This window comes from Trachinotus anak, unplaced genomic scaffold (genome assembly GCF_046630095.1).
Source record: "Trachinotus anak isolate AG129_WGS33_773 ecotype Australia unplaced genomic scaffold, CSIRO_AGI_Tana_v1 ptg000026l, whole genome shotgun sequence".
In the NCBI taxonomy this organism is placed as follows: domain Eukaryota; kingdom Metazoa; phylum Chordata; class Actinopteri; order Carangiformes; family Carangidae; genus Trachinotus; species Trachinotus anak.
Window position 1 is genome coordinate 971734 of NW_027273877.1, and position 27432 is coordinate 999165.

At 40.6% G+C, this 27432-nt stretch overlaps 1 long non-coding RNA gene across 8 annotated transcripts in view; it reads right to left on the minus strand.

Annotated features, from left to right (window-relative positions):
- Nucleotides 1-27432, minus strand: part of LOC139609933 (uncharacterized) — a 290241-nt gene that overhangs the window by 235452 nt on the left and 27357 nt on the right. For 7 of the 8 annotated variants that reach the window (XR_011685416.1, XR_011685415.1, XR_011685421.1 and 4 more), the window contains exon 5: nt 1379-1446. This is a non-coding gene — a long non-coding RNA (uncharacterized lncRNA). Of the gene's footprint in view, nt 1-1378; nt 1447-10493; nt 10632-27432 lie in introns of all 8 variants that reach the window. The other variant, XR_011685420.1, reaches the window with a different exon arrangement.

The following is a 27432-nucleotide window of genomic DNA, read 5'->3' on the forward strand; positions in this document are numbered from 1 at the left end:
ATAAGTTGCTACTGGATCTGTTACTCAAAGAATTCCGGTCAATTAATCAGTTGATTGGGCAAAATATTAGAACCATTAAAAGACTGTATGACTTTATCTTCCAACTCTCAACACCACAGATTCAGTCTAACTTGGCCCAATCAGCTGTGGCGGCCCACCTTAAATCAGCCATCCTCATGACAGCTCTAGTGTATGTCCACTACTGAAGCCTGTGTGTTTACATTTCATATCAGTAATACTCAGCCACAGATGCAGCCCAACTACAGAGGATCCACCTACATACAAGCACAAGTCATATTTGCTTCTCAATTTCACGACACGTGCAGTTTCTGTTGTCTGTCTTTATGGGGCAGCAGGGTAATATGTTGCTCATGTCAAACATATCAATGCGTTGTAGGCCTGCTGGTAAATGCTTGAATGCTCCCAAATTGCTCGAGTTCCCTCCCAGTGGCCAACAGCAGAGGGCTGTGGTTGCACTGGGCAGCTCCCAGGTGTAAATACTGAAGCAACATGAATGTGTAAGAGGGAGAGAGACCCCCTCTGGATGAATAAGGATTTAAAATAAGATGGAGTCAGTTTAAGTGAGATAACTCCAGCCGGTATGAGACATGTGGGGAAAATAAGTCTCCTGGGCCAATTTTGACATGTCTTCCAGTGACTCACGTCTGGATTTGAGACACAAACATGATTCATTGTCAGAGTCTGAACCAAAAAAAAAAAAAAAAAAACTTGTTTTACTGCATCATTGCATGCAGCAGAGTTGTGATGTTATGAGTGCTACATTAAAAGAATAATTTAGATAAAACCGTGATTAACTGCCACAAAGCCGCCAAGTACAATAAAGCACCTTGACTTGATTCTTACCTCTAAGAGATAAAGGATTTGATGACTTAGCTACAATTATAACAATTATGCTCCAAGTACTAAAAGACGTCAGAGGACAGGTGTCTCAGGTAGAGAAATCCCAACTGTGAGCTCTCCGCTAAGCTTTATCAGCCTGTCTTTGTCTAATCAGCTTCTATTGTTAATACTGTTGTATTCCTCATTAGCTGCCATTGTTAACAAGCACATTTAATTATGCTAGTTACAAGACCGTTGGCGGAGCTAAAAACAAAATAATAAAATCCCCCTCCAAACCATCTTATTAAAATGGGAAGAGGAGGGAAGGACAATAAAGACAGAAATACAGAAAAAAAATGTAGAAAGAAGAAAATGAGACACAAAGAATAAAGGGAAATTATGACAGAAGCAAACAAACAGGAATACTAAGTGAAAAAGCTGCCATTAAAAGAAAGAAATCAAAGAAGAAAGAAACAAAGATAGACAGACAAAAATAGTCCATGTGAAGAAAACAAACACTCTTTGTGTGGGAAAATACCTGCCGGGCTGCTGCCACCACCGCAGTTAGTTACCGTCGATCCCTGGAGAGCAGCTCTCCTGGGTTCCCTAAAACATGACAGCAAAGAGAGAAACAAAACACAGGCATCAGGAGTCTCAAAGCACAAAACAAATTATCCCCCAACTGTTACATAACCTATTCAAGAGGCTCACAAACAAGGTAAGCTGAATATCACACAAATGTCAAAGTCTTTCAAGTCTTTCTGTTAGCATTTCAGTCAAAGACAAATTTAGAAACATTACTCATCCTTCATGAAAGAACCTAAAAAAGCATTTTATTTTTGGAAATGTAGTCTGATGTTAGACCAGTTTTCAGTGAGAAAGGAGCGAGCTAATAATATGAAGCTTAGCATTTTAGCTACTAAACGCCTCCAACACCTGGATTGCGACAAAACAAATACAATATTGGTCGCCATCTGCGTCACACCGTACAATGTCAATTTTCAAGTCAGACTGTTTACATGTCAGATTGAGTCAGAAGAGTTTTAGCTCTATAATAAAGACTGGGGAGAAATCTGTGCAGCTCAAGCATTGAAAATGCACAAATAGGCTTTTGGCTGTTGTGTTGGCACCGCGTTTCTATACACAAAAATGTGGCATCTACATGTATATATATGCAGTACATGTCAAGTCAAATTATATTTATACAGCCCAGTGTCACAAAACATAAATTTGCCTGACGGGGCTTTACAATCTGTACAGCATATGGACTCTGTGTCCTTAGACCCTCGAATCAGAGAGAAAGGGACGTGTCTAGAAACACTGTTCTGGACTGAACATTTCACTCAATATAAACAAAGCTTTAATAAAGAGTTAATACATAAAGATACTGTCAGACAGTGTGAAATAAGATGGTTTTAGCCTGAAAGAGAAGGGTTTTAATTGAACTACTAAGAGACAAAGCTGCTCTGACACCACAGATGCTATTTGTTGAGTTAAAACAGGGCTTCAGTCTGACATTATAAGGCATCATAAGCTTCACCCACTGAGGTTTACCCCCAGTGAGGTAATTCCTCCCTCTGAGAAATATTTTTATAACTACAGGTCCAACCTGCGAGTGTGTTCCCTCTCCCTGCAGGGCCAGGAGGGGGATATTGTTTGCTGGGGGGTGGGGGGATGCAGGGAGTAGGTGTGAATTATGCAAATAAATGCTCTGATACAAACTTGGACGGGGATTCGGTGAGGGAGAAATTGGCTGAAGGAGGAATCGCTCATATGGTGGCAGTGGTGGCAGGGGCCTCCCTCCCTCCTCCCCACTCCTTGCTCTTTACCTTGAGGCAGGAGCTTATCTTATTTGCCGCTTTTTTTTTTTTTTTTTTTAAGAAGTGTCAGGATTAACATAAGCACCTCTGCCATTGTGCTCCCACTCAAAATAATTTTATCTGCCCGCGCTCTCAGGGGAGACAATCGTCGTTTTATCAGGTAAGCGAATACCTCCCTGAACCCCCCCGCCCCTCGCTACCGTATGAAACGTGCCTTTGAGGACTGCCGCCACCGCCCCTGTGTTTGCCAGTTTATATTTAGCAGTACACCACTTCATTTTCCCATCCCCAGAAAGGAAGGAGTATGACACAGAGAGGGCCTCTGGTGGGGGGGTGGGGGTGGGGACGGTGTTTTCCACATAAATACCAGCTGGTTAAAAAGGTACAAGTGAGGATGAAAGGAGACTCTTTTCAGATTATCTCGCTGCAGTGAAATGAAACTGAGATACTGTGTGCGGTAAACCAAGGTTTGGTCTTTTTCACTCATTCACTCCCATCATTGCCTTATTCTGTCTCTCAGTATGAAGAAGTTTTAAACGCTCCCTTTTGGTTTGCCCTGTAGAAACTGTTTTTTTTCTCCTCTGGTGGCTGAGGTTGACAGGAAACAGAAAAGGAAATGACATAATGGTTGCAGACTGGAATGCTTCCTCCGTGCCCAGCTGCTCCTCATATGACCTCTGCGACTGGGAGCTGGGAGGGGGAGGAGCTGGCATACATGGCATCACCGTCTACGCTTTAACATTGGAGGAGTCAGTATTTTATTGTCAATCATTTGGCTCAGGCAGGGCTTTCTGTGCCAGTGAGTGTGCATGCCAAGTATAGAATATTTATATATAAATGTAAAAACTATTGTTTATTTAAATGAGTGAATATGCAGGTCCTGATTTTAAAGATACCAAGTGGTTCAAGACAAACTAAGTGATTAGAAAACATGAGCCCTCAGTCTGACTGTACTACGGCTGCAGCGTACAGAACAGTGATACTTTACTTGTCACTTCCCTGTGACAGTAGAAAGAAATGTGAATACATCAAGGCATCACACGCAGTCTACGAATGCAAGTCAAAGGGGACTTTGTCGCTCTGCCTGAACTAAAAATATCCTGCAAGAAATACAGGAAGTAGCACTACTTCTTTTCCTCTTTAAAGGGAAGAAGAAAGGAGCTCCTTTATGTTGCTCTTCACCTCTGTGAAAACAGGACAAAGGAAGAAGCGCAGTGTTGCCACTTACACCCAGATATTAAATACACACTGAACATAGAATATAAAGGGATTTTTGATGTTGTAAGATATCTGATGTCATCTTCATTATCACCCAAACATTTCTTTTGCTTTGTGCAGTGCATTTCCCAGAGCGCCATTTTACAACAACCTGGTTTGTCCTGAACCCTGTGGAGGCATAAAACCACACAAGAGCTAATACAACATTCATGTCACATCAGGAAAAATGGAAAACTAATTAAGTGTTGAAATATTTTCCAAGGACCAAATGCAACACATCTTGAAACTGCAATTTATCGTGATCGCTTTGATGTGAATATAAATATTTATTTGGATTTTTATTAACTCAGATTGTTGATTCTGGTTGGAAGTAACTGCTGAAACACAAACCAAAATTGTACATCTATCTGATACTACTTCCTATAGGTTATTATATATTTAATAGATGAAGAATAAAATGAGTTTTGAGGTTGTTTTCGCTTCTTATACCATAAACCATTTAAACAAAGGGTAAAGTTTCAGAGCACTTTAGAGAGAGTATGTTTTTTAGACGTAAAAAAAACATAAATCAATATTAAGTTTATTCTTTCTGACTTTTCCACTCACATTTTAGTAAAAGTTGACAAATGTTTTGTGAATCCTCTTCTCTGTCTGGACATGAGGGATGGACGCAGATATATTTTCGAAGAATTCTTCAGCTAATTAGGCACACAGTTTGCCATCTCATCCAAATTTCTCTTGACTGGGGCAATGAGAGAGAAACCTCTGAGCCAAAGTATAATATGAATATGAAAGTTTTGCCCCCCTCCATCTGCTAAATTTGTGCATAGAGGCTTAATTGGGGCCAAATCTTGTCAAAGCCTCTTCTAGTGAACATCCACTATTAGTTCAGAGCATGTTAACAGGAGCTCACCATGAGGATCCAAACTTTTAACAAACTAATGCTTAGTTTCTTCCTGTTTTTGAAATAAAGCCTTAATAACATCTTTAAATTTTTATTGTTATATTTGATATGAAATTCATGATCATCACAAACTAGACCAGAAAACTGAAAGAACACCTGCCTACAACTATTTCACTAAAAATCTTTAACCATTAAATTATAACACTTACTGCATAACTGCTGCAAGACACACATAATATTTATCAACTGTTACTATGATGTGAGCAGAAATGTTTAAAAGAACAATACGGACCTATACACCTAGAAAACTCCAACACTCCCTCAATGTCAACCTTTGTCCAAATAGATTCATGATAATGTGCATTTCCACCCAGAGTAAAACTATGCCACTATCAATTTAATTTACCACTTCCTGTCAGATGTTTCACAGTAAAAGCATTTCAGCAGCTTAATGGGAAAAATCCTCTTCCATCTTGGTCAGCTTTTAATTTTAGACACTCGGAAGAAGTGTTTAGTTTCAGTGACAGTAGTGAATGTGAATGAGAACAGGATTTTTGTGCAACAGAAAACACGATATTTGGTAGTAGGAACTGGTTTTTCCTTTTTTTGTGCCTGGTCACAAACCCAGCAATTATTTCAAACTCTACCATTATTTGAATAAAAGCCTACAAGCCTTTAGTTGTGTTTAAAATTAAGGGATAAAAACTATGGACAGACACCATTTTTAAAGCCCAATTCTAACAAAGATACAGTTTTTTCTATTATCAGTGTCCAAACTTGAAAAGGTGGCAATTTCTGTCATCCCATCAAAAAAGCAATTTCCAACACCTGATATTATTTTGTTTACAGAAACTGTAATTTTTACAAACATGGGTCTAAGTTACTGAGATATTTGTGCTATTCTTTCACTGTCTCTAATAAACTCTGACTCCATTATGACAGTGCTTGTAAAAAAAATACAAATAAATTTTAAAAAATGTAAAAACTGGTATTTGGATCTCAGCAGACTAACTAATGCATTTTGTTTTGTTCCGAGCGACTCTCAGCTGTCAGTGTTTGAAACGTGTCCTCCTGGGGTTCAGCAACACAATGATAACTGCAACACCATGATAGTTGTGCATTAATGTCACTCACTTGCTCACCGCCTCCTGCACACACACAAACACAACATGCGTGTATATTTCACACATGCACAGATAAATATAAAGCAGAACACTTTCATCACACAGATATGTTAGCAAACACACAGGAAGGCATAGGAAGCAGAAACACACACACAAACATATATTTGTTCATGTATGTGTACTTATACACAATGTACACACACGGCTGACTTCACACCCTCAGCCACAAACCCTTTCTCACACACACACACCCTTGGTCATCACACACACATGCAAGCACACAGATACATTTATTCAAATCATGCATACACACATTTGTTTGTCCATTACAGTTTGTCTGTACATACACACACAAATACACTTTTTCCAACCACACACACACATATTTGTACCTATTCAGACACACAACATGTACACATGCACACTTTTTTTTTTTTTTAAAGCATCATATTTACGTTGGCAATGTTGCCGTGTCAGTCGACGGCGTTATAATCTCCGTCACATTTACATAACATATATTACCCTGCTGTGTTGACGGCCAAGTAAGTACTCAAGCTCATCCCGGCCCCTTTTCATATTTACAGCGTGACTGATTTAAGATGGACTGATTGTGGGGATTTAATTACGGAGGACACAATGGCCACACAATTCTGTTTTCTTCTCTTCCCTTCTTGCGAGGCGCTGACACGCCGCACACTCGGCTGCACACTGCCGAGGAATGTTTTACACTCCAAATGAGCTGTGCTTGCAGAAGAATTTAATTTGATCTGCCGCTGTAATTGTGCTCTCAAAAAAAAAAAAAAAAAAAAAAAAAAAAAGGGAAAAGGGAAAGAAAAAGAAGAGTGGTGGTGGAGAGAGGGTGTGGGGGGGTTGAGGCGTGCTGGGGTGGGAGGGGTCGCAGTGCGTGCAACTTTAAAATGTAATATGCACAAAAAGTAAATTAACTCAAGAGGAGAGGCCCTTGTGATGTGTTGACACTTGCACTGGGCTCTCTTACAGGGAAGAGTGGAAGGGGGAGGAGGGAGGATGCAGGGAAGGGGGGATAAGAAGAAAAAAAAAAAGAAAGGGGTGGGGGGAACGGCCATGATAAAACACCACAAAGAAAAGCGTTATGAATTTTATTAATGACTTGCAAGACAGTATGCAAAACATCAAAGGTCCATGGGAAAGATTAATGACCCTGTGTGAGACTGTTTAATTACCTCCAGCTAATTAGATTCTTGACCAAATTTTTAATATCTGCGTTCGTGCCCGACGCCTAATTGAGATTCCACCATATTTATCAATCTTTCAAAAAAAAAAAAAAAAAAACCTTTAGTGGTTCTTTTTTTGTTCCCTTTAGCCTTTCTCTTGCTGCTCTTGACACTCTGTCACCATTTAAAGAGCGATTATGATTCTCGCCCAGGTTGGAGAGAGAAGGTTTCCAAAACCAAAAAGTAGCACCATGAAGGAGGACTGATGCTTATTTACTCCCTAACAGGAGGAGGGGGAGGGGTGGTTATCAACCTGATCTTGGTTTCTAATGAAGTGCACTTGCTAATAAACAGACTTAGCGAGCTCTGTCAACTCTCCTTGTCGTGCAATAATTCTCTTATCTGGACCTGAGCTGAGGAGAGAGGAGCTCTCCCAGGAACCACTCTCCATCTACGTCTCGTTTCGCCTCTGCTTTCATTTTCCTCCTCCGGATAATCCGGGTGCTGTTTACCAGCACACACACAGTTTCATCTAAATCGCTGCCTTTGAACTTCCAGTGCATATTATCTGTTCTGTGACCCTGTTGTTGTTGTTGTTGTTGTTGCGGCTGCTGCAATAATTGCACTTGGATTATTGCAGTGGAGTCAGAGATGACTCTTCCTCTGGGTTCTGGGTTTTGGTTTCCACCTCTGTGGCTGTTTGCTGAGCCATTTCGACATCTCCAAGTTGTATCAGGACAGAGATCATAACTTCAAGTTCATTATTAAATCTGTCTAAAGTAGAGCTTCCCTACCTGGAGGTCACAAGATAATTACTGAGGGAAATACTAAAGTCTGTACATGAAATTATTATTTCAGACTTTTCTCCAAATTTTTTTTCTTGTGAACATTTTATTTTCACATTTTCAGGGCTCTAAAAAAAATTTCAAAAAGTCTAAGAAGAATTAGTGTATAAAAAAAATCAGTGCATACTTGAGCTGCTCATAACTCTTTCTCCATAATACGAGGAAAAAGCAAAATTAACAAAACCAACAAGATCATACACTGAAGGGTAAAATTTTATCTGGTAGACAAGCTACGTCAGCTGACATTTGTGTTGTAGCCACTTTAATTTTATCATTTAATTAAGATCTGACTAAATCTCTTTTTTGGCATTTTTGTGATTTAACACACTTTCAAAATTTCATGCTGCTATTTTGGCTTATGATGTGTAATTTTTGACAAATCTGAGATTCAAAAATTAACATTAAATGTCTTTTCTACTAATGTTCTAGGACAAAAAGATCTCAAATAAATATGTCAAGCTCTAAGTGTTGACATTTGCATTCAAATCAATCATTGCTGCAGTTCTGTTTCTCTCGCTGCTTGTTTTAACCGCTGGAGAAGGATTCTGTTAGAGCAGGTGACAACACTGGAGTAAACCTTTTGGAAAGAAGCAGCAGAAACTGGCGGGTGCTGGGATGAGCACTGTTGAGGCCAGGCAGGGCCGTCCACAGCACCATCTGCTGTCCGAACATCGCCATTACAATAGTAACCCACTTCCAAAACTAACAACGTGCACAAACAACCAGGCAGCCCTGCAGCACTTCACAGTGAAATCATATCACTGTGTCAAGTTTCACAACACTACTTTGAGAGGGGGGTAAAGCTTTAATTAGCATGCATTCGTTATGAAGATGTATCTAAAAAGGCCTCATTCCCCCTTGATACCCCTCATTTTCTCTCAGCCCTTCTTCCTCCATTTCTTTCACTTTATTCTCTGTCCATTTTCCCCTCTGCCTCAACATCAGGGTGTACTCCACACTCGTTCTTTCACTCCCTCCATCTCTTTTCTCTCCATCTATTCCTTTCCATCTGTCTCTCTGTCTCTCTTTAAAGACCAAGATCTAAATAGGAGTAGATCACCTCCCTCGCTGGCGTTTCATTAGAGGCAATTAGAAAGCCGACGCTGCAGCGTCCCATAAGGCTCGACGGGGAGAGGCAAGACGCAGGCCGCATTAGCTCGTTGAGATGAAGTATGTATGACAACGCTTTCATCAACGCACAACAATTCCTCGCCGACATCTCCGCGCTGAGTGTCAGAGGTACCATTCTGACAATTATGACAATTAACACTGTCAAAATAAAGCCATTAGCTTAGCAAGAGGGCAAACCAATACACTTAATTACAGGGTTTTCTGTCAAAATGCATTCCCTTCAGACCACTTCCAAAATGGAAAAGAAATCAAGTAAGTTGAGGGTATGGTAGAGGTAAAAGAGCCAACATCTGTCGCTGCATTTGCCTCCGAGCTGTAGCTTCCTGTCGGATGAACACGACACACACACACCCCCACACACACAGAGAGAGTGGCCCTACTTTCATTTATGGAATATAGGAATGATAAATCATCATACAGATTCAAACTTCCTACAAATACAGATGCTTCTTTAAAGTAGATCATCTTAAGTGATGATGAACCAGCTTTTCCGTGATGATCATCTCTTCAAAGTCTTATATATTGTTTTGTAGTTTTTTTTAAATACTGTAACAGCTATTGAGGAATGTGGTGCCCTGCTTTAATGAAATCTATGTGCACTAAATATTTGCTCAGTGCAGTGGCAGTTGATCTGTCTGAAAACACCTTTCCTTTTTTATTTATCATAACTGTTACTCGTTTGTAAAATAGATGTAAATCTTCTACCTCTACCTGATGGATAAAAATACTTAAGTTGCTACATTTACTGTCACTTCTTTCATTTTTTTATCTTTTTAAAATTGACTTTTGTGAGGAAGCTATAAAAAGCTGTTGTGCAGACTCCCCTTCCTTATCTTAGATTGTGAAGCAAAGCATCTTAAGTGTTCATTAATGCCTCATAAATCTTTTTTATAAATGTGATTTGGCATCTCAATGGCATCTGAAATGATTAAATTAAAGGGTATAAATCACAATTTCTAAGAATGCTGATCCTGCATTGTTGTAATGCTGGCCTCCAGGCTGTGTACACTGCGTCTCGGCTACTGCATGACCACATCTTCTGTATGACACGTGAGGTAAACTTCATGTTGCACCAGTTTCCTCAACAGTTTCAAATGAAGAACAAAAAACAGCATCTGCACAGCACACGCAGACACTGTCCAGGCTCCAGGTTGAGCAGTTTGTTGAAACACCACTGAACCATGAAGAGCAGGGATGCTATAAGGAGTTGATAGGGGGAAGGGTCGTGCCAATCTCCAGAGAGAAAAAGAAAAATTCTGTACAACATTGTAAGATTGAGTTTTGTCACCTTTAAAATATGCAGCACTGCCCATCTGTCTGCAGATGCTTCAGGGGAATCTGCTCAACTTTGACGCGCCAATGTGAAAATACAATTACACAATCTCCAGGGAAACCTCGCCCTGTCACATTATATTTACCTTGGGTCGAAGCAAACGTGCAACCACTTCTGTCTATCCATCCATCTATCCAACATCTCTGAGTGGATGAGGTCATTCTTCACACAACAGACAGAGCATCTGTTTTGGAAGCTATCTGGTCCTTTTTATGGCACATACCTGTTTTCAAACATCCAAAGTAAATGAAAATCAGATTTCAGAAAGCTTCTGCCCCAGTGGGAATCAAATGGTAGTATTAATGTCATCCACATGCAACTGAAAAGGCTCAAGATCTGTGTGATTCAAGTCACAACTGTCCCAATCCAGGTAAGATGTGAGGTGACAGCATTGATTAGCAAAGCTTAAGTCGGTGTCAGATCCATAATTCTGCTTTAAAAACATGCACTTTAATTTATAATAATAAAGAGATAAATTCTGAATCCGTTCAAGAACATCGATACAGTCTGAGTGTTCTTCAGTGTCTCTAAACCCTCCTGAGGTCCTGAAATATTTTCAGATTCTTTTCTGCCCTGATAAGAATAAAACTCAAGTACTAATCTTTACATCGTTTTGGGATTTTGTGTTTGGTTGTTGTTGCTACTTCTCCTACATGCATGTGATCATATGTAAACACACTTATTACTGGTGGTTATTATGAAATAAAAACATTACTGTTGTTTCAAGATCCTTATCAATCGTACCGTTCTACAAAGTCCTAGTCTGAACATAACAATGTCATGGTGCATTCAATTACACAGTGTGTGAGATGAGATATTGATGTTGAATACTGGATAATGATATGGGCCCCAAAGTGGACATATTTTTGAATGGCACCCTTCAAATAACCTCTCTCTCGGGAGTCAAAGCACATTCCCATTCATCTCAACCCTCCCTACAATAAAGCCTCATTAACACTCTGAATTTCAACCACTGAGGCCCAAAGGCCACGGCAGTTTACTGAAGGCTGTGACCCTTGAACGACCTCTGGCATCCAGACGGATTCCGGCTCAAATTGCAGTCATGGGGGTCAAAAGTTTAGGGCCAAAACCTCTCCTCTGCTGCAAATCTCATTCACTGACCAAGGCAGGGAGGAGAACTGTTCCGGGTCAGTGAGGAGTTTTCTCTCAATGCCTTCATGATTTGTTTGTAATTAATGATCTCTAACAAACAAAGCGATAAAAAGTAGGGGAAATAATTGACTGAATCTTTAAATGCATCTGTGATTAGCAAATGGGGAAACAGTCAAAGTGCCAAGGGGACGCAAAAGTTGGGGTGAATAACACAACTGTCAACAAACTTGTGCGATTTCTAAAACACATCAGACAGTCTGCTCTTGCTTTAGAATATAAGTGAATCTATTAACTTATTTATATCATATCTATAATAGTGTATTATGAAGAGCATATTATGTGCTGACGAGTATTAGTGAAATAATGTTACTACAGCATGTATAACAGATTCAAACTTAAGAAGAAAGAGGAAAGAATAACCTTTAGTTCTGGCTAAACTCTTACAAACTAAATGCAAACAAGTTCAGACAAACAGAATAAAATAAGCAATGATATCAATTATGCTCAATACGAAATGCCTGTCTGTATATTTCAATTAAATATATATATATATATACACATACACTGTATATATATATCATTCTATTTGCTCAATCTTATTTTCTGAGTGAAAACACATCTCGATGGAATCAGCTAGTCTGTAAATGAGACCACTTTGAGCCAGAGTCAGAGGGATCGCCGCCGCTGCCGGTGCTTCTCCCCTTTTTGGTTTTTATCAAAAAGGAAGCTGATGAGTCCCTTCAGATAAGGATGGGAGCCCTTTGCTTAAAGCACCATGCTAATAAATGAATATGTTCTCCATCACGCCGACCGCTTATTGTATTTCACAGGGGCAAAATGCAATTTGTATCATTTCTGTGCCGCACATCAAAAGGAAGTGGGCTGTGTGCGATGACTCACTGCAACGAAAACGCTCTGTTTCCAATCGAAGAAAATCAGATCTGTACTCTGTTTGTTCATTTCTTTTTACATCTCCATTTGTTTGATAAGGCTGCGAGCAGTGACGGTAAATGGGTGGATAAGTCGAAGCAAAAACAGTAACACGGCCCTTCTTGGCGGACAGGCCGTCAGCTTATCAATAAATGACATCATCTGCCCCCAAGACATCTTTCTGCCTGTCACATCGGTGGCACTCGGAGTAAAAAAAAAAAAAAAAAAAAAAAAAAGACAAACAGGAAAGAAAAAAGAAATATCTATTTTTCCTATTAGGGCTGTCTGGATGCATGCCGGGGTCAGAGGCACTGGGGACAGTTTGTCTCTGCCTGCACAGTCCAACTTCTGACAACAAGCACACACTGTTAGAATTACACTTAGAAAAGAATCAATTACAATAGAAAAGATGAGAGGAGAATGACCTGCATTCGAATAAACCTGACAATAAAACCCATTTATGATGCATTGCTTGAGTAGACCACAGCAGTTACAGCAGGCAGGACAAAGAAAGTCATGATGTAAATAAAGTGCAAAAATGCAACTTACATTAAACTTTAGTTGACACTTACTTAATTTGATTAGACTTGAGTAAACCAGACCAGACAAAAATATTTTTTCTTACTTTTTTTTTGTTTTTCCTTCTCTTGAACTCTAATGTAGCACAGTGAGCATGAATATAAGTGACTATAGATGAGGAATGATTACAATAAAATAAATAGACTGGACCATTTCTCTGTTCCTCTGTTTCCCCCGTCTGCTTTATCAGTGGAAACTTTAAAGAAAATCTTCTCTCAGTGTCATAATCTTTGGCTAACAATCTTTTTTCCGCCTCTGATGTTGTGTGTCTGTGTCTCCTTGGTAACAACTATTTACTTCTATTCTTCTGTTTTGTTTTTACTTATTAAATTAGTCATGTGTTTCTCCATTTCTAAATTATTGTGATGAAATCAGTCATTATCGTATTACTTCAATGTTATTCATAATCCATGTAGTAACAAACTAAAGTTAAGCAAACCGAACAGTGCTTCTCTTGTGCTCTATTTCATGCCCCTGTTTTGTGCCTGATACAACTTTCCCCATGACCAACGACTCGCCAAGACAGGAGGCTTGGAAAGTCCCGCTTCGCCAACAACGGTGCTTGTGTGCGTGTGTGTGTTTTGGTTGGAGATGAAAACTGTGTTGAGATCTGTCTGGTGACATTATTTGAAGCGCATCATCCACATCCCGTTATCGGTCTGGAAAGTTTGAGGGTCAGTTTTTAGTTTGGCCGCACTGAGGTCACTGAGACCTTCAGTAAACCTCCACAGAGTCCGATAAAGATTCTTCATGCAAAGAACGGATTTTGTTAGTTAAGTTTAGGTTTGATAAACATCTCTCACATTAAACGTTTGCTGGGATTCACCATCTCCCTTTTCTCAGAGGGAAATGTATCTCTTACTTTTCATGAATCACTCACACTTTTAAAGCTTTACATTTAACACAACATGATTTCTGAAGATTGAAGCCTGCACATTCACTTTCTGTGCAATTACCTCAAGTTGCAAAAAGTTGAAGTGAGCTGAAATGTAGAGCCAGCGCAGCCACACAAGCCGAGACGTGTTGATGATGGTCGAGCTCATTAGCAGTCAGCCTGTAAGGCCGTGTGTCTGTCAGCTCTTTCTAAAGTATTTTTGAAAACAGCAGGGGTATATGACTATGAGCAAACCTGTAGCCAATCACACAGTGGGAGCGCAGTGCCGTTCCTAACTGTGTGATTGGCTTCCTGACTTGTGTGATTTGACTCAGAAATTGGAAAAAGATAAACACTACACTGGTGCGTTGTTATCCCTTGAATTAAATAAATCAAATACAGAAAACTAATCATGGCAAACAGGCAAAATCAGATTGGAATTTGCTGCAAAACATCGAGATGAATTTGCAGATTTTCTTACAGGACCCCAAAATACCACAGAGTCACAAAATTTTCCAGCAGCTCATTAATGTTTTCAAACTGTTAACAGTGAACAGAGAGAAGATTTGGTGATATTAAGGCACTAATGCTTAATTGCTCTAACAAAACAAGAGAGTGAAACTCTACATAATATCTCTCTTTAGATGAAAGTATGAATATTTTGTTGACTTGTAATCTTTTTTACCAAAAAACACACACAAAAAACTCTAAAGGAGGTACGACTTAACTCAAAACCGCAGTAATATGCATCATGAGCACCACTTCCTGCCTTTCATGTGGTCTCCTAAATCTATATTTCACTCTCCGCGACCTCTCCTGAACTGCATCATCAATCATTCAGTCAGAGCTGGTGGCACGAGAGGGCATCTGAGACTGAAAGGAAACTTCAAAGGCAGGTCAGACTCGGCCTGCGACGCTGTCAGAGTGGCACGGCCGAAAGAGCATTGTGCTTTCACAACAATGGAGAACCATTACAGTGGAGCCTGTTATCAGCCGAAGGCTACCAGGGACGGTTCCTGCCTCATTGTGAGCCATCGGAGCAGATTGTTTTCAGTGGTGAGGTCAGACTAAACATATTAGGGCGTAAGAAGACACACCTGAGGCTTATCTGATGGGAAATGGAAACAGCTACAATACACGAGAAAATGCATCCTGCCAGCTCGTTACATTTGAAGATGGTGTTTTTATGTGTGCACTTATGTCAGTGTTTTCTACTTACGTGCATTTTCAGACCTGATTTTATGTGTTTAAGTGTCAAAATGTCAAGTGCTGAAGTGCCTTTATATGCATCTGAGTTTTTAAGAGATTGCATAAGCTTTGTGTTTAGGTGCGTGTGTGGTTTTGTCACTGTGGTGGGTGTTTATATGTCAGTGTGTGTTACATGACTGAACCAAACATGTGGACCAAAATCCAAGAGTATCTCTCATGAAAAGTCAGTGTGACATCTTTTAATGATAAAGCCAGGGATGAATTGTTTATGGTGCTTTTACCAGTGTGTATTACTGCATGTGTCTTTGTGTATGGGTGCGTATGTGCGTATCGGGGTGGTGGGGGGATAGCTGGAGTGAATAATTCAGAGAAAAAGCCGTTTGTTTTCAGGGGGTGAAGGCAAAGACACATCTGAAACATATGGGAGGAAATCACATTGAAAGCAGTGAGCAGTAAATTAATGGTAACAGATGCCAAGATGTCTGGCTAGTGCTTTCTTCTACTCCTTGCTTGCTTTTGTTTTCTCTGAGAGCTCTTGCATTCTTAATGTTGGGAAATAACACAATTAAGACATCCCTCTCTCATGTGAAGTTCACCGGTGTCACTTCTTCGCCACTGCAGCGCCACAATCTGTTTGGAGAGTCGGGGATACCTGGCTCAGGAGCTACTTTTCCGTGCCATCGTTTAATTGATTTTAATTCTCTGTGGTAATAGGTTTTCAGCTGCACATGACGGCTCGACAACGACGCCATAAATTATTTATGTTACCTTGATGATGCAGACGAGATGAAACTGAACTGGTCTCCGTTTTCTCAGTCCCCCCCCCAAGGAGAATATCTTGACATATTAGAAATATGTGTAAGCTTCAAGAGGGTGTTTTGTGTGTGTGCGGTGGGGCGGAGGGGGGTGGAGGGGGTTGGCCTATGTCCAAGCTTGAGCTGCAACAAAGACAACCTTGCTCTTAATGGCACATATCTGGGAGATGGAGGAGCCCGATACATGAAAGCACTGTGATCATTACACTGATAGCAATTATCCTTCAGGAGGCTCTAATGGCAGCGGCCTCTCTTGCACGCACACACAGACAAGCTTCCAATCAAGGGTGGCGGGCAATTAAATGCAATGCTTTTTGGTGAACCTTTAACGGCGAACAAAGCCTGACGACAAGGAGCGACAAGGAGATTTAATAAAAGAAAAGACATAATTTTGGAGAACAAAGGAAAAAAAACAGGACAAGAGAGGGACAAAAGGGGAAAAAAGATATTAATGCTGTTTATTAATCTCTTCTTAATGTGTTGCAGTGGACTGAGAGGGAAGGGGGGGCGTGTGAGGGGTCTCTGGAGTGGAGCCGTGGCTTTGGCAGAAGTATGATTGAGTGCAGGGGCCAGTGTGACGGAGGGACAAAAACAACAAGGTAATTAAAGCTTAAAGCGTGCAGTTTACGCTCTGCCATCCGTGACAGCATAAGGTGTCTTCCATCCAGCCCCCATCACCCCCCTTCCCAAATGAAAAATAAGTCAGGTAATTGTCATTGCGCACTGCATGTCATTATTTATTAAACGGGTAATTCATCTTCATGGAGAAAGCAGAGGAAAGCAGGTAGGACTGGTTTATTAGTCATAATCCAACGGGCGAGTCGCGTTTATTAAATCAGGGTTTTACAGGAGAAATGACAAACATAAAAAAACATAAACAGAAAAAAATGATCTTCACTATTATACTCTCTTGAGTGCATGAGTGTGTGTGTGTGTGTGTGTGTTGATGGAGAGAGTGGAAAGTCACCACATGGAGAGAAATCTTTGAGTTAAAGTTTTCGAAGGCATCAGCATCACCCCCCTCAACACACACACACATACACACACACAGAGTCCTTTTCTACAGTATAGTTTTTTTCAAAGTGGGACGGGTTGACAAAAGAGATCGCTCCCCGTTGTTTTTCCTCGTGCGGTTACAAAGAGGCGTGTAAAAAGTTACAAGGTTGTCCCCCGTGGGGTTAGATTTCAAACAGCACCTGTCAAAGCAGATGGGGCATTTAAATAAGAGTCTTTAAGAGGTATTTGTTACAGCGGAGCTCAGGAGTACCTGCTGTGCTCGCCGATGCTTTTCACGGCTGTCGTTGCTCTCACAGAATCTGTTTGCTGTGTTTGCAGGGATAAACATCACATTAAAAAAAAACACCCGCACAAACCCACTGAGGCCACAAATTACAACAGAGAAGACTGCATTTATGTAACGGCTGAGGCAACTGAAGCCAAGTCTGCTTGTATGACTTTGTGCATGTTTCTGTGTATGAAGATGTATTGCATGTGTTTACATGTGCATATGCATGCTTACATATTCTTGCTATAGGGTCAAATCTTTTTTGCATGGGAAGTTAGATTCTATAAATCATAGACATTTTTTGTAGTAAAGCTGAAGAGATTTTTTTTTCACCTTACAACAATGTACTTGCATACGGGCGCATGTTTTTGCAGTTGTGTGTGCAGCGAGTCAACAAAAAACTCGCAACATCAACTTTCCAGAAGCAAAGAAAAACTGTGGCTTGATGACAAAACATAAACATCAAGGAAATTTCCTAAACATAAAGTGGAACAAGAAATCCTTTGCAGCAAAGTTTTAAAAATCACCTCAATGCACATGCATGCAAACACAATCATCCTGATCTCTCCTCTCACACTGTACCCTCCAAACTGAAAACATGCTGGTTTGAAGTTGCACACTGCAGTGCACTCGGGCCTCAGCCTCAGTGTGAGCTCACACCTGGGAATTCAGATAGAGACTGTGACTAAACATCACCCTGGACAGATGTGTCCTCATGGCCAAATGTGTCCTCAAGACAAACAAACACCACCACCTATAAGACTCTTGGACTCCGTGGAGACTAGCCTTGGGCCAAATAAATAAATAAACACATCAACCCACAGCCTTTTTAGCTTTGGAGAGCCAGAGGTAAAGCCTCACATACTTCAGGCCTTTTTTACTGTAAAATTCAGCCTAGTCACTGTGTTGTGGTGCTTCCAGCTATATAAAGATTTTCCACCATTGGTCAGGAAATGACACAAGGTCCAAGGTGATATCTTCAGCCAAAAACCCAAAATAATCAATGCAATGATACAAAAGGGCAAAAAGAGAAATCTCTATATTTGACAGATGAAAGAGAAATTTCACTTATTATTAAAATTGCTTTGTTTTATGTCAATTAGTCGATCAACTAACTCAGCACATTGATCCCTAGGTGATGCAGCTAAACCACATCTTCCAGTTCTCGAGTCTCTGACTCAGGCAGTCCTGCTGTACGCCCTTATTTGACAAAATTGATGACAAGATGAGGGAGCAGAGAGAGGAGGAGGTGCTGTCGAAGTTGTGGCTGACAGGCCAGGAGTTGCCATGTTTGAGACTGATCTCCTCTTGAGATGACTTTCCTGTCACTTTATTTCATCACTCTGCGCCTGGCGTTTTCCCGGGGCTGCGACCACCAGGGGACCAGGGGCACGTGCTGGAGGTCAGTGTGCGTTCCTCCGGTCCCTCCCTAACCTCCCCGCCTATCACCACGGCACAGAGTTTCCTCGATGACAGAGAGGAGACTTCTTTAATACACTGGTGGGTTCAGCGACCGTCACTCCTTCTGTCATTTCCATCTCTCTGCTCTCTCCGTGGCCCTTCCCATCTTTCTATCAGCAAGAAAATAAATAAAAAATAGGACGGCCTCTTGTTCTTCACATGCTAAACTTCATTCGGATTGTCAGACACTTAAGAACTGACAAAACGCTTTCTCCGACTCCCCGTCATTCCCTCTGCTGTCAGAGGAGATAATAAATAAAAATGACTCCTGCGTGGGTGTAGGGAGAAGGACCGAGACACAGTACATCAAGAGATGGACAAAGTGCTTCCAGAAGCCTGTAGGGAAACTTGGGTTAAAGCCACAGACCAACACACACGTCGATGTATACACACATACACTTAGGATGCAGACGGGCAGCCCCTGCTCCCCAAAGGATTATAATGGGAATAGGCAACGTGACAAAGAGTTAAAGGCACGGCAGGCCAGTGTCCCAGATAATAGGACAAGCTGTCCAGAGTTCCCACTTCTTGCTTTGGTGCGGTCAGACAAGGCCTAATGTGGTGACTCTGTAACCAACTGGGGTTTGAGAGAGGGTTGGGTGAGTAGATAAACTAAATACAGCCTCACCAAACAGGCCTCACCAGACACCAGCTGTATATAAACCTCTGCACACAGGCATGATGGGAAAACATAAGCTTTACAAAGGCAACAAACTCAGATAATTCAATGAAAGTCGTCCACAAAAGAGCAAGAATAAAGTGCAAATAAAAGGTAAAAACAAGCGCAAAAGTAGAAATCACTGGTAAATCCAGCTACATCAACAGCTACATGAAAGAGACACAAACAACAGAATGCCCTTGCTTTGTGGGGGTTTGCAATACTTTGCGAGTGAAGGACAATTGGTCCTCAGTGTAAAGTGAGCGCTTGGCTTTTAACGGACCTCTGCATGCCAAGTCCTCGGCAGGCGAGGCTGGGGACGCTACCTTCACTGTCATTCAGCCCCATCTCGTCGACTAATCTTCTTGGTGCAATGAAAGAGCTTAACAGCTTTGCAACACTATCCCTCCCCAAATGTCATTATCACAATGTACTGTGCCGACCGACCGTCTCAACCGGCTCCCTGCTTATCGTTTTCTTCATGGGAAGTTGAAGGCAGGCGTCCGCTGACATTCGCCGAGCTCTCACTGCAGCTCTTGTCCTTAGCACGTCACGCAAACACATCGGCAGAATGTTATTCAGAAGTCAGCGCTGCAGTTTTGACTTTATTGCTCGCGTGTTTGTGTTTGGTGTTTGTTACACACAGTGCTGAGTGTTGATGTGAAGTGTCAGGCCTGAAAGACACATGACATCAGTGTTGAACGTACCGATCTGAATCGAGAGGCTCATCATCAGTGTTGAGAGAGGACACGCCTCCTGACACAGTATGTGTTTACAGGACGCTGTTGTGGTGCAGCTGTAAATTAAAAGTCTTAACTCTTTTTACATAAAATGGAAAGAATGTGGCATATAAAGCATTTACCTTTTAATATGATCTAAATACTTGTCAAAAATAAAATGTAGACAGTGCATCCACATAAATGTTTAATAATAAACTGATGTTTCATATAAAACGCTACATTTCAGATTAACACCTATTGATTAGATCCCGTTAATGTGCACCCCACTTTTACTGGAGGCATTTCATGTGAATGCAAAGTGTTGGATTTTATAATAAAGACTGAGGAGTGATTAGGAAGACAGAGTTGGTCGTGTGACAATTTTGCAAACCCAGTACCTCACTCCTACGTCAGTCCACGTTCTATATCGCTGTGATTAAAACACATTATTAATTTCACCTATTAATCGTCATGATTTCATCCATTCCAGGTGGCCCATTTTAACTCAGGTTCAAGTGTTTGCACACATAATGTTTAATTTGTGATATTTACTACTAATGAAATACAATAAAAACACAATATAGCATAACATAATAGGTATGTACCTTACAGTAATGTATTACGAGCAACTATTTATAAAAATAATAATTTAAACTTTAAAGCCACTGGCAACTGTCTATAATCTTCTATATGTCTAAATTCATATTTTTGTGTATTTGTGTGGTGTTGGTGTAATACAATAAGGTACTGGGGTGATCATGTGACCATATTCACACATCCAGCATGGTCGTACATCCCCAGAAACTGCTGCTGCTCTTGGCCTCATAAGAGCTCGGAATAATAGGCCACAAGCCGACGCCGTGTTGTCATCATCGTGGAAGGCCTTCGCGCTCGTGTCGCACAGCACATACGCTGTGAAAATCTCTTTCTACATGTCTGGATGTACATGACATACACATATTTCAGCCAGACGAGGCTGACTTGTTCTACAACGCGGCCCGGCGGGGAGCCACAGATCTGCAGCTCAGTCGTGATCTCCGAACCCGCCCTCGCCTCACTCTTTGTTTACTCTCACACAGAGTTAGTGATGAGAGCCCAGCCCCTCCTCCTCCTCCTCCTCCTCCTCCTCCACCTACCCACCCACCACCTCATTACCTCCTCTACCTGATGGGCCCACTCCTCTTTCCTCCCCCTCTCTCCCTCTCCACTTTTATTTATATATTTATCTTTTTTACCCCGGCTTTGCGGGTTACCGTTTTTAATATCATCGGTGAAACATGATTATTACCTCTTAATGCCGAAATTACGGGGGCATTCTTTTTGTCATCCTCGCCGTTGCATTTTTCCCGCGTAGCACCCCGTGGCAGGAACATCTTTATCTCCCCATGTGCTCCTAGTTTTAAAACCTTTACCCCCGCTGTTTGAAAAATATTTCTCATTTTCCTCCCCCATGGCGTGGAGAAATCCCCATAGGCAAACCATTAGTGATCTTTCTGCCTTTCCCAAACACTTATTACTATCACCCGCACTCCTTGAGCTGCCTCATTGGCTTTTGGTAAATTATGCAAATAAGGTGATGTTCGAACATATAGTTTTTCTGTTTTTCTGCAACTGCGCAAGTTTGCACAGCCTTCCACCGAGCAGCCACGGCACCATTAAAGTGACTGAGCACGTCAGCAAGATTTATGCATCAGTGACAAATTATAATGCTTTGTCGCTAATTTCCCCGCTGCTGCTTCTTCGCACAGGTTTAGTTATGTGTTTGCCTTTTGGGGAGGCCTTTGGTTGTGAGTTTTAGTGTTTAGTGTTTTTTTTTTCTCTCTGCATATCAATGTGTCACTTCACTTCACATCTGCAGAGACAGGAGGCTGCAACCCAAGCGAGTCAACTCTGGTGTTTGACTCATTACAGACGATGCAAAATCTATTCTGGAGTTTCACTTTTCTTTTAGAGAATTGTCAAAGTGACTTTAAAGCAGACAGATGGACGGACAGGGGGGTGAGATGTTTCTTTTGAAGAACATCCATGATAGAGTATAGAGTAGCAGCATATCATAATATGAGAAATAGCAGTTAATTCCCTTTGTCTGGTCTTTCTAATACACATCCAGCACATCAGCATGCACTGGTGCCCTCAGCTCACATTTAAAAGCCTGAGTGGTTAAAAAAAAAAAAAAGTTGAAAAAGCACATTAAGGATAGATGAACACTACCAGAGGGGAACCAGCATCGATACCCCCTCCACATCAACCCAGTGGCGTCCCACCTTGCCTTGCTTCCTCTTCACGCACTGTATAATTGTTTTTCATTTACTTTGAGCACGGCTAGCTGAAAAGATGGGCCGTTTCAATGAACAGATTAGGGCCTGCGAGCACAAACAAATGACAAATCCCTCTTAACCCTGTGAGCCTCTCACTCCACGCCCCCCCACAAACACACCTCACCCCGTCAAACATTTGGCTCTGGCAATGTTATTAAACACAACTTTGTAGATTTACTTCCTTCAAAAGTGCCATTTAACCAGGCGGCAGGCAGGAAGGAAGCAGCGCTGGGAGGGGAATTACAGGTTGCCAGCGTTTCGTCTTTGCGGAGGAGTGACAGGGCCGTCATTTTGCCGGCGGGGCCACCTCCCGTGTTGTTGTGACAACCGGTCATTATACTTCGCCGAGATGCTCTCAGCTGCAGGTTTCAGCCCAGATGCAAATGGACGCAAATGGGCTCCGACCGCGACCAAGCTAATAACGTCCTTTTCATCAGCAGTGCTTCCTTTTTATTTTTTCTCTTTACTCTGTGTTTCACCCCTTCTTCTCCTGGCTTTTTTCTCCCCCACACTTCCCCTTAAGGTGGACAGTTGAGACAGTTTCAAGAACACGTTGGGGTTTTTGATAAACTTGAAGCCAACTTATTTGAACCATGTTTAAATATAATAACATTCAGGATTTAAATAAAGCGTGAAAAGATGCAACTAGTTCCTGCCAGAGGTAACAAAAGCAGTCAAATCAATATCTACTGTAGATAACTAATTAATAGGAATCTAACACCTACACTGATACTAAGCTTAATGAGGGAACAGAAAGATGGAGTGATGATAGTTTTATCTTCTGCCGACGTTTCTCTTACTGATTTTTTTTTTTGGGGTGTTTTTCATGTGTAGAAGCAAAAAAACTACACATTTATTTTTCACATAATCTTGTCAGGTAAAAAATTTAAAGACACTTCTATTAACACAATTTCTGAACAAACTTACTTTTTAAGTACTTTATACTTAAATAGTTTAAAAAAGAAACATAGAGCTTCACTCCTTTTATGAGGTTATTAGATCCCTATGTTTTCATCTCTTCCCTTTGTGCTGCATTTAAAAGTGTGCACAAAACCTTAATCTTAATAAAATATCCGTGGTAACATATATTTTTAGAGTACATTTACATTACAGCAGCAAAAAGCAACAAACAGTTGGGAAGGTCAAATGTGAAAAGCAAGGGGGAATGAGGACATGTGTAAATTAATGCCTGAAGAAAAAGTCTTATTTAGCTATTAACTGTAGCATTTTAAGTGTGTTCAAATGATTATTTACCATAAATAACTCTTCTCCTCTGCCACAATATCATCCTGTATCTATCCAGGTGTGCATGAACGCACCTGTGTTCACACTTTGATTCACGTCAAAGATGCAGTGCTGAAGATCTTTGCATGTACGATCTTGATTTGGTTTTCTCTGTCAGAGGTGAGGTGGGCTGATGACGGATGAGGTTATCAACACGGCCGCTCAGTTTGTCTCTATGTGCTTTCAGTGCTTCACCTCAGAGTAACAGACGGCAGCTCTGTGTGGGTTGCTTGTTCTACCAGCTGATCATTTTTTTCCTCTTCTGTTGTCAGTGTGCCGAGGATGCTGGGATTTTTTTTTTTTTCCTCTAGTAAATTTCCAAAGTCTTTTTTGTCCTCAACTAGTAATATTTGAGGATCTTGTGTAATGTTTGCCCCACTACTTCCTGTATTTCAGTGAAAGAAAATTACCTCAAATCACAAGCACAGGGAAACGATTGCGACTTGTTAATTTATATCAAAAACCTGTTCAAAACCGTCAAAACCACAACTTGCTGGTCCTATTTTTATGATAGAGCGAAAAATATAAATCATGTTTCTAAAAAAACAATCATGGCAAGTTTCTTCCAAAGGATTAGTATCATAAAGGACAGTGTCACCATCAAATTTCTGGTTCAAATTAAAGCCACAAATACACTGTGTGTCACTGTAAGATTAGTCACACGAGAAAGAAATAAAACACTAAAAATCACAAGAAATGTGTGTGAAGAATGAGACTGTTAAGTGCCTTAAGGTTACATTTACCAAAATTTAGATGTAAAACCTCACTAATACTTGAGGCTAAATGTGAAACTGCATGGATGATAATTTTTAATCTAATATTATTATCAAATCAGGAAATATTTAAAGCTAATATGATAGAAAAAGCACAGCCAGGTAACCAAATCTTTGTATCAATACGATCCACCTTAAAGTGTTTGAATAGTTTTACGGCATTTAAAGCCATTTCATCAACATCTATTTGTTAGTTCCATCCTAATCCTCTTGTTCTTGAATAAAGAGATTTCATCAAATGGAGTCTGGCTTTGTGCTGCAATTTAGCAAGAGAGAAAAAAAATGAATTATCATATTGTTTTTGGTAATGCTTGCTCTCATTTTAAGGGTCAGACTTGATTTGAGTCCCAGTCCATTAGCAAAAGTAAAACACCAGTGTTTTGGATAAACAGTAGCAGCAGGGGACAGCTTTTTGCAGACAGGAACTGTCTTTCTTCTGCAGGTCTTTTGGTTTTAATAGGACAAAATGTGACAGGTACACACAAACCAGCCGCTGTTCAATGAGGCTGAGCTGCAAAGCTAATACGCAGAGTATCCAGAAGCCTAGAAAGCAACAGTACAAATCCTCTACAGTCAATATACTGTATGTGAGGGATGAATTTTTTAGACTGAAAATCTGCAGTGTTTAATAAGGTATGGTGATTGTGGACTAACATGTGTTATGTTGATGATTTGTTAGTGTTGATGATTTGTTATACTCTCACTTAATATGATGATGATTTTGCTAAGAAGGTTGTTTTCATACTTTATATGCCAAAGATTTGAGAGAGTAAGGATCAATTCTGTTCATTTTAAGAGGTCTAAGATCTATTCTTTTAACTCTTAGGTTCAAAGCGACAACACTTACACAATCAGGATCCTACATGTTTTATTTATTCTTTCGGTTAAATATTTATCCAAGAATGGTAAGATTATTTTTCACTATAAATTTAAGAGCTAAATATTGCACTTTTTACTTGCTCTGATAGCTGTACTTTCTAGTCACTTTGGAAGTATCGTTTGCACAATGCCTAACATTTTAAAATATGATGCACTAATCTGATAAAGTAGGGTGCATTCCCAATTGGCATTGGTGATGCAAATCTGTATTTATCATGTAAATAATGTAAATAATATTAAAAATAATTGTCTGCTCGATTTCACTGAGCAGTTTCATCATCATCGTTCTCACCAATAGACCTGTGTTTTGTTTTTTGGGTTTTTTTTTTTTTAATACCTCTTATTTGAAAGTCAAAACATTATTTGTCAGAGGATAAGCCTATTTACAATGAAACAAGAACAATATAACTCTGCTAACTAAGCTCTGCACTGCACACATTTTTTGCACTCACCTAGAAAAGTCTGAATGTAACAAGGTAAATTATCAGAAAAAAGGTTAAGAAGTTTTAAGTATAACAGGACAAAATGCAAAACCACATCAGTGCAAAAGCTCGGAGTTATTATTATTGCATTGATTGGATTCGACTGGCCCTTAGGAATCACATACGCAACTTTTAAAACTGTCTGGCACTTGATATGACGGCTCAAACCATCAACCAGTTTTGAGCCATCAGTCCCATTAACTCTCAGTATTAGATGAATCGTGATCCAAAAAAAAAAAAAGGGCATCCGTCAGTAGAGAGAGGGACTTCTCCTCAAGGGTCTTATCCTAAGTCAGCCCAACACGAGAGGCGTGGAATTAAGGAACACTGATTACCATTGTGAATTATCTTTTTCATAGCAGGGATGCACGAGCCGCTTTGAAAAGCACAGTGAGAAAAATCCCCAGTAAGAAAGAGTCTCCAAACATGGATAATACCATTTAAGAAATCGTCTCATTGGTCTTGGAGAAGTCCAAGCTTTATCTTAGCACATAACAAGCCGAGCGTTCATAAATTGCAGCTTCAATTGGATAATTGGATCACTCGCTGGAAGATTAATTGCGGCTGCGTGTTATTACACTTTATACTTCATGTGGACTGGACTGCTACACCAATTCTATTTTTTACCAGTGTGTTTAAAATGATTGTTCATACACATAGCAAAAGTTGAACGTTCAAGAGTTAGTCAGAGTTGTACAACTTTGTGTTTTTCTGTTAGCGATGCTGACATTTGTTCTGGTGGTTAATTTGTGTTTTTACAGGAATCCACATCTGAAAGGTTAAATTGTCCAATACAGAACAAAGCATAACAAACTCCATTATGTCAATGTCCTTGAGAAGATGAAGACACACAACTGTAAGGGAAAGAGAGAGAAAATAGGATTTAGGATGTCTGGGCCAGAATTTATACTTCCTTGTTCTGCGATAAAGTGCTCTATAATCTGGAAATAGAGTTTCCTTTAAAATATTACGTTTGAAGGCAGAGGATAGTGGGGGGAGAAAAAGCAGAGCTCAAAGCAGGCCTCATAATCTAATAAATTGATTTGCAATATCCTCTGAAACTGTGAACTGATAAATGTAGCTTCTCATGTCGCCCCGCCTCGTCTCCAGCTCTCTGCTTAATGTGCTTCGGCGCATTGAAAAGACAAAGGGACGGCCCCGGTAGTTTTGAAAACTATTCCAGTCGCCTTAATGTAAGCGCTCATCTGGGCCTCGCCAGTGGTCACCCAAGGATTAGGGGCTGCTGTATTCCTAAGCTCGCTTGCTCTTCTCTCTCTGTAACCCTCCCTCCTTTTTTCACCAGTTCTATTCTTTGACCAAAAGCTAGGATACACCCGAGACAAGGCATTAAACATTGCCAGCAAATGAAAAAAAAAAAAAAAAAAACAGATTATCCTTGGATATGAACTCCCATGTTCTTGGGATTGCTGGACAGCTGTATCCAAAATGAACAATAAGCGGCTGACTTGGGGTCTGTAGCCAGTATCATCTGCACTGCCAGATTGCAGCACAACACAAAATAAGATCCGGTGACTTCCCAGGACCGTCACAACACCATACGGCCCCAACATGTAAAAAATAGAACTAATCCGAGGCCCCTGAGGCAACCCCTCCACTCATTTTTAACTGCTGCATTTCTAGCGGG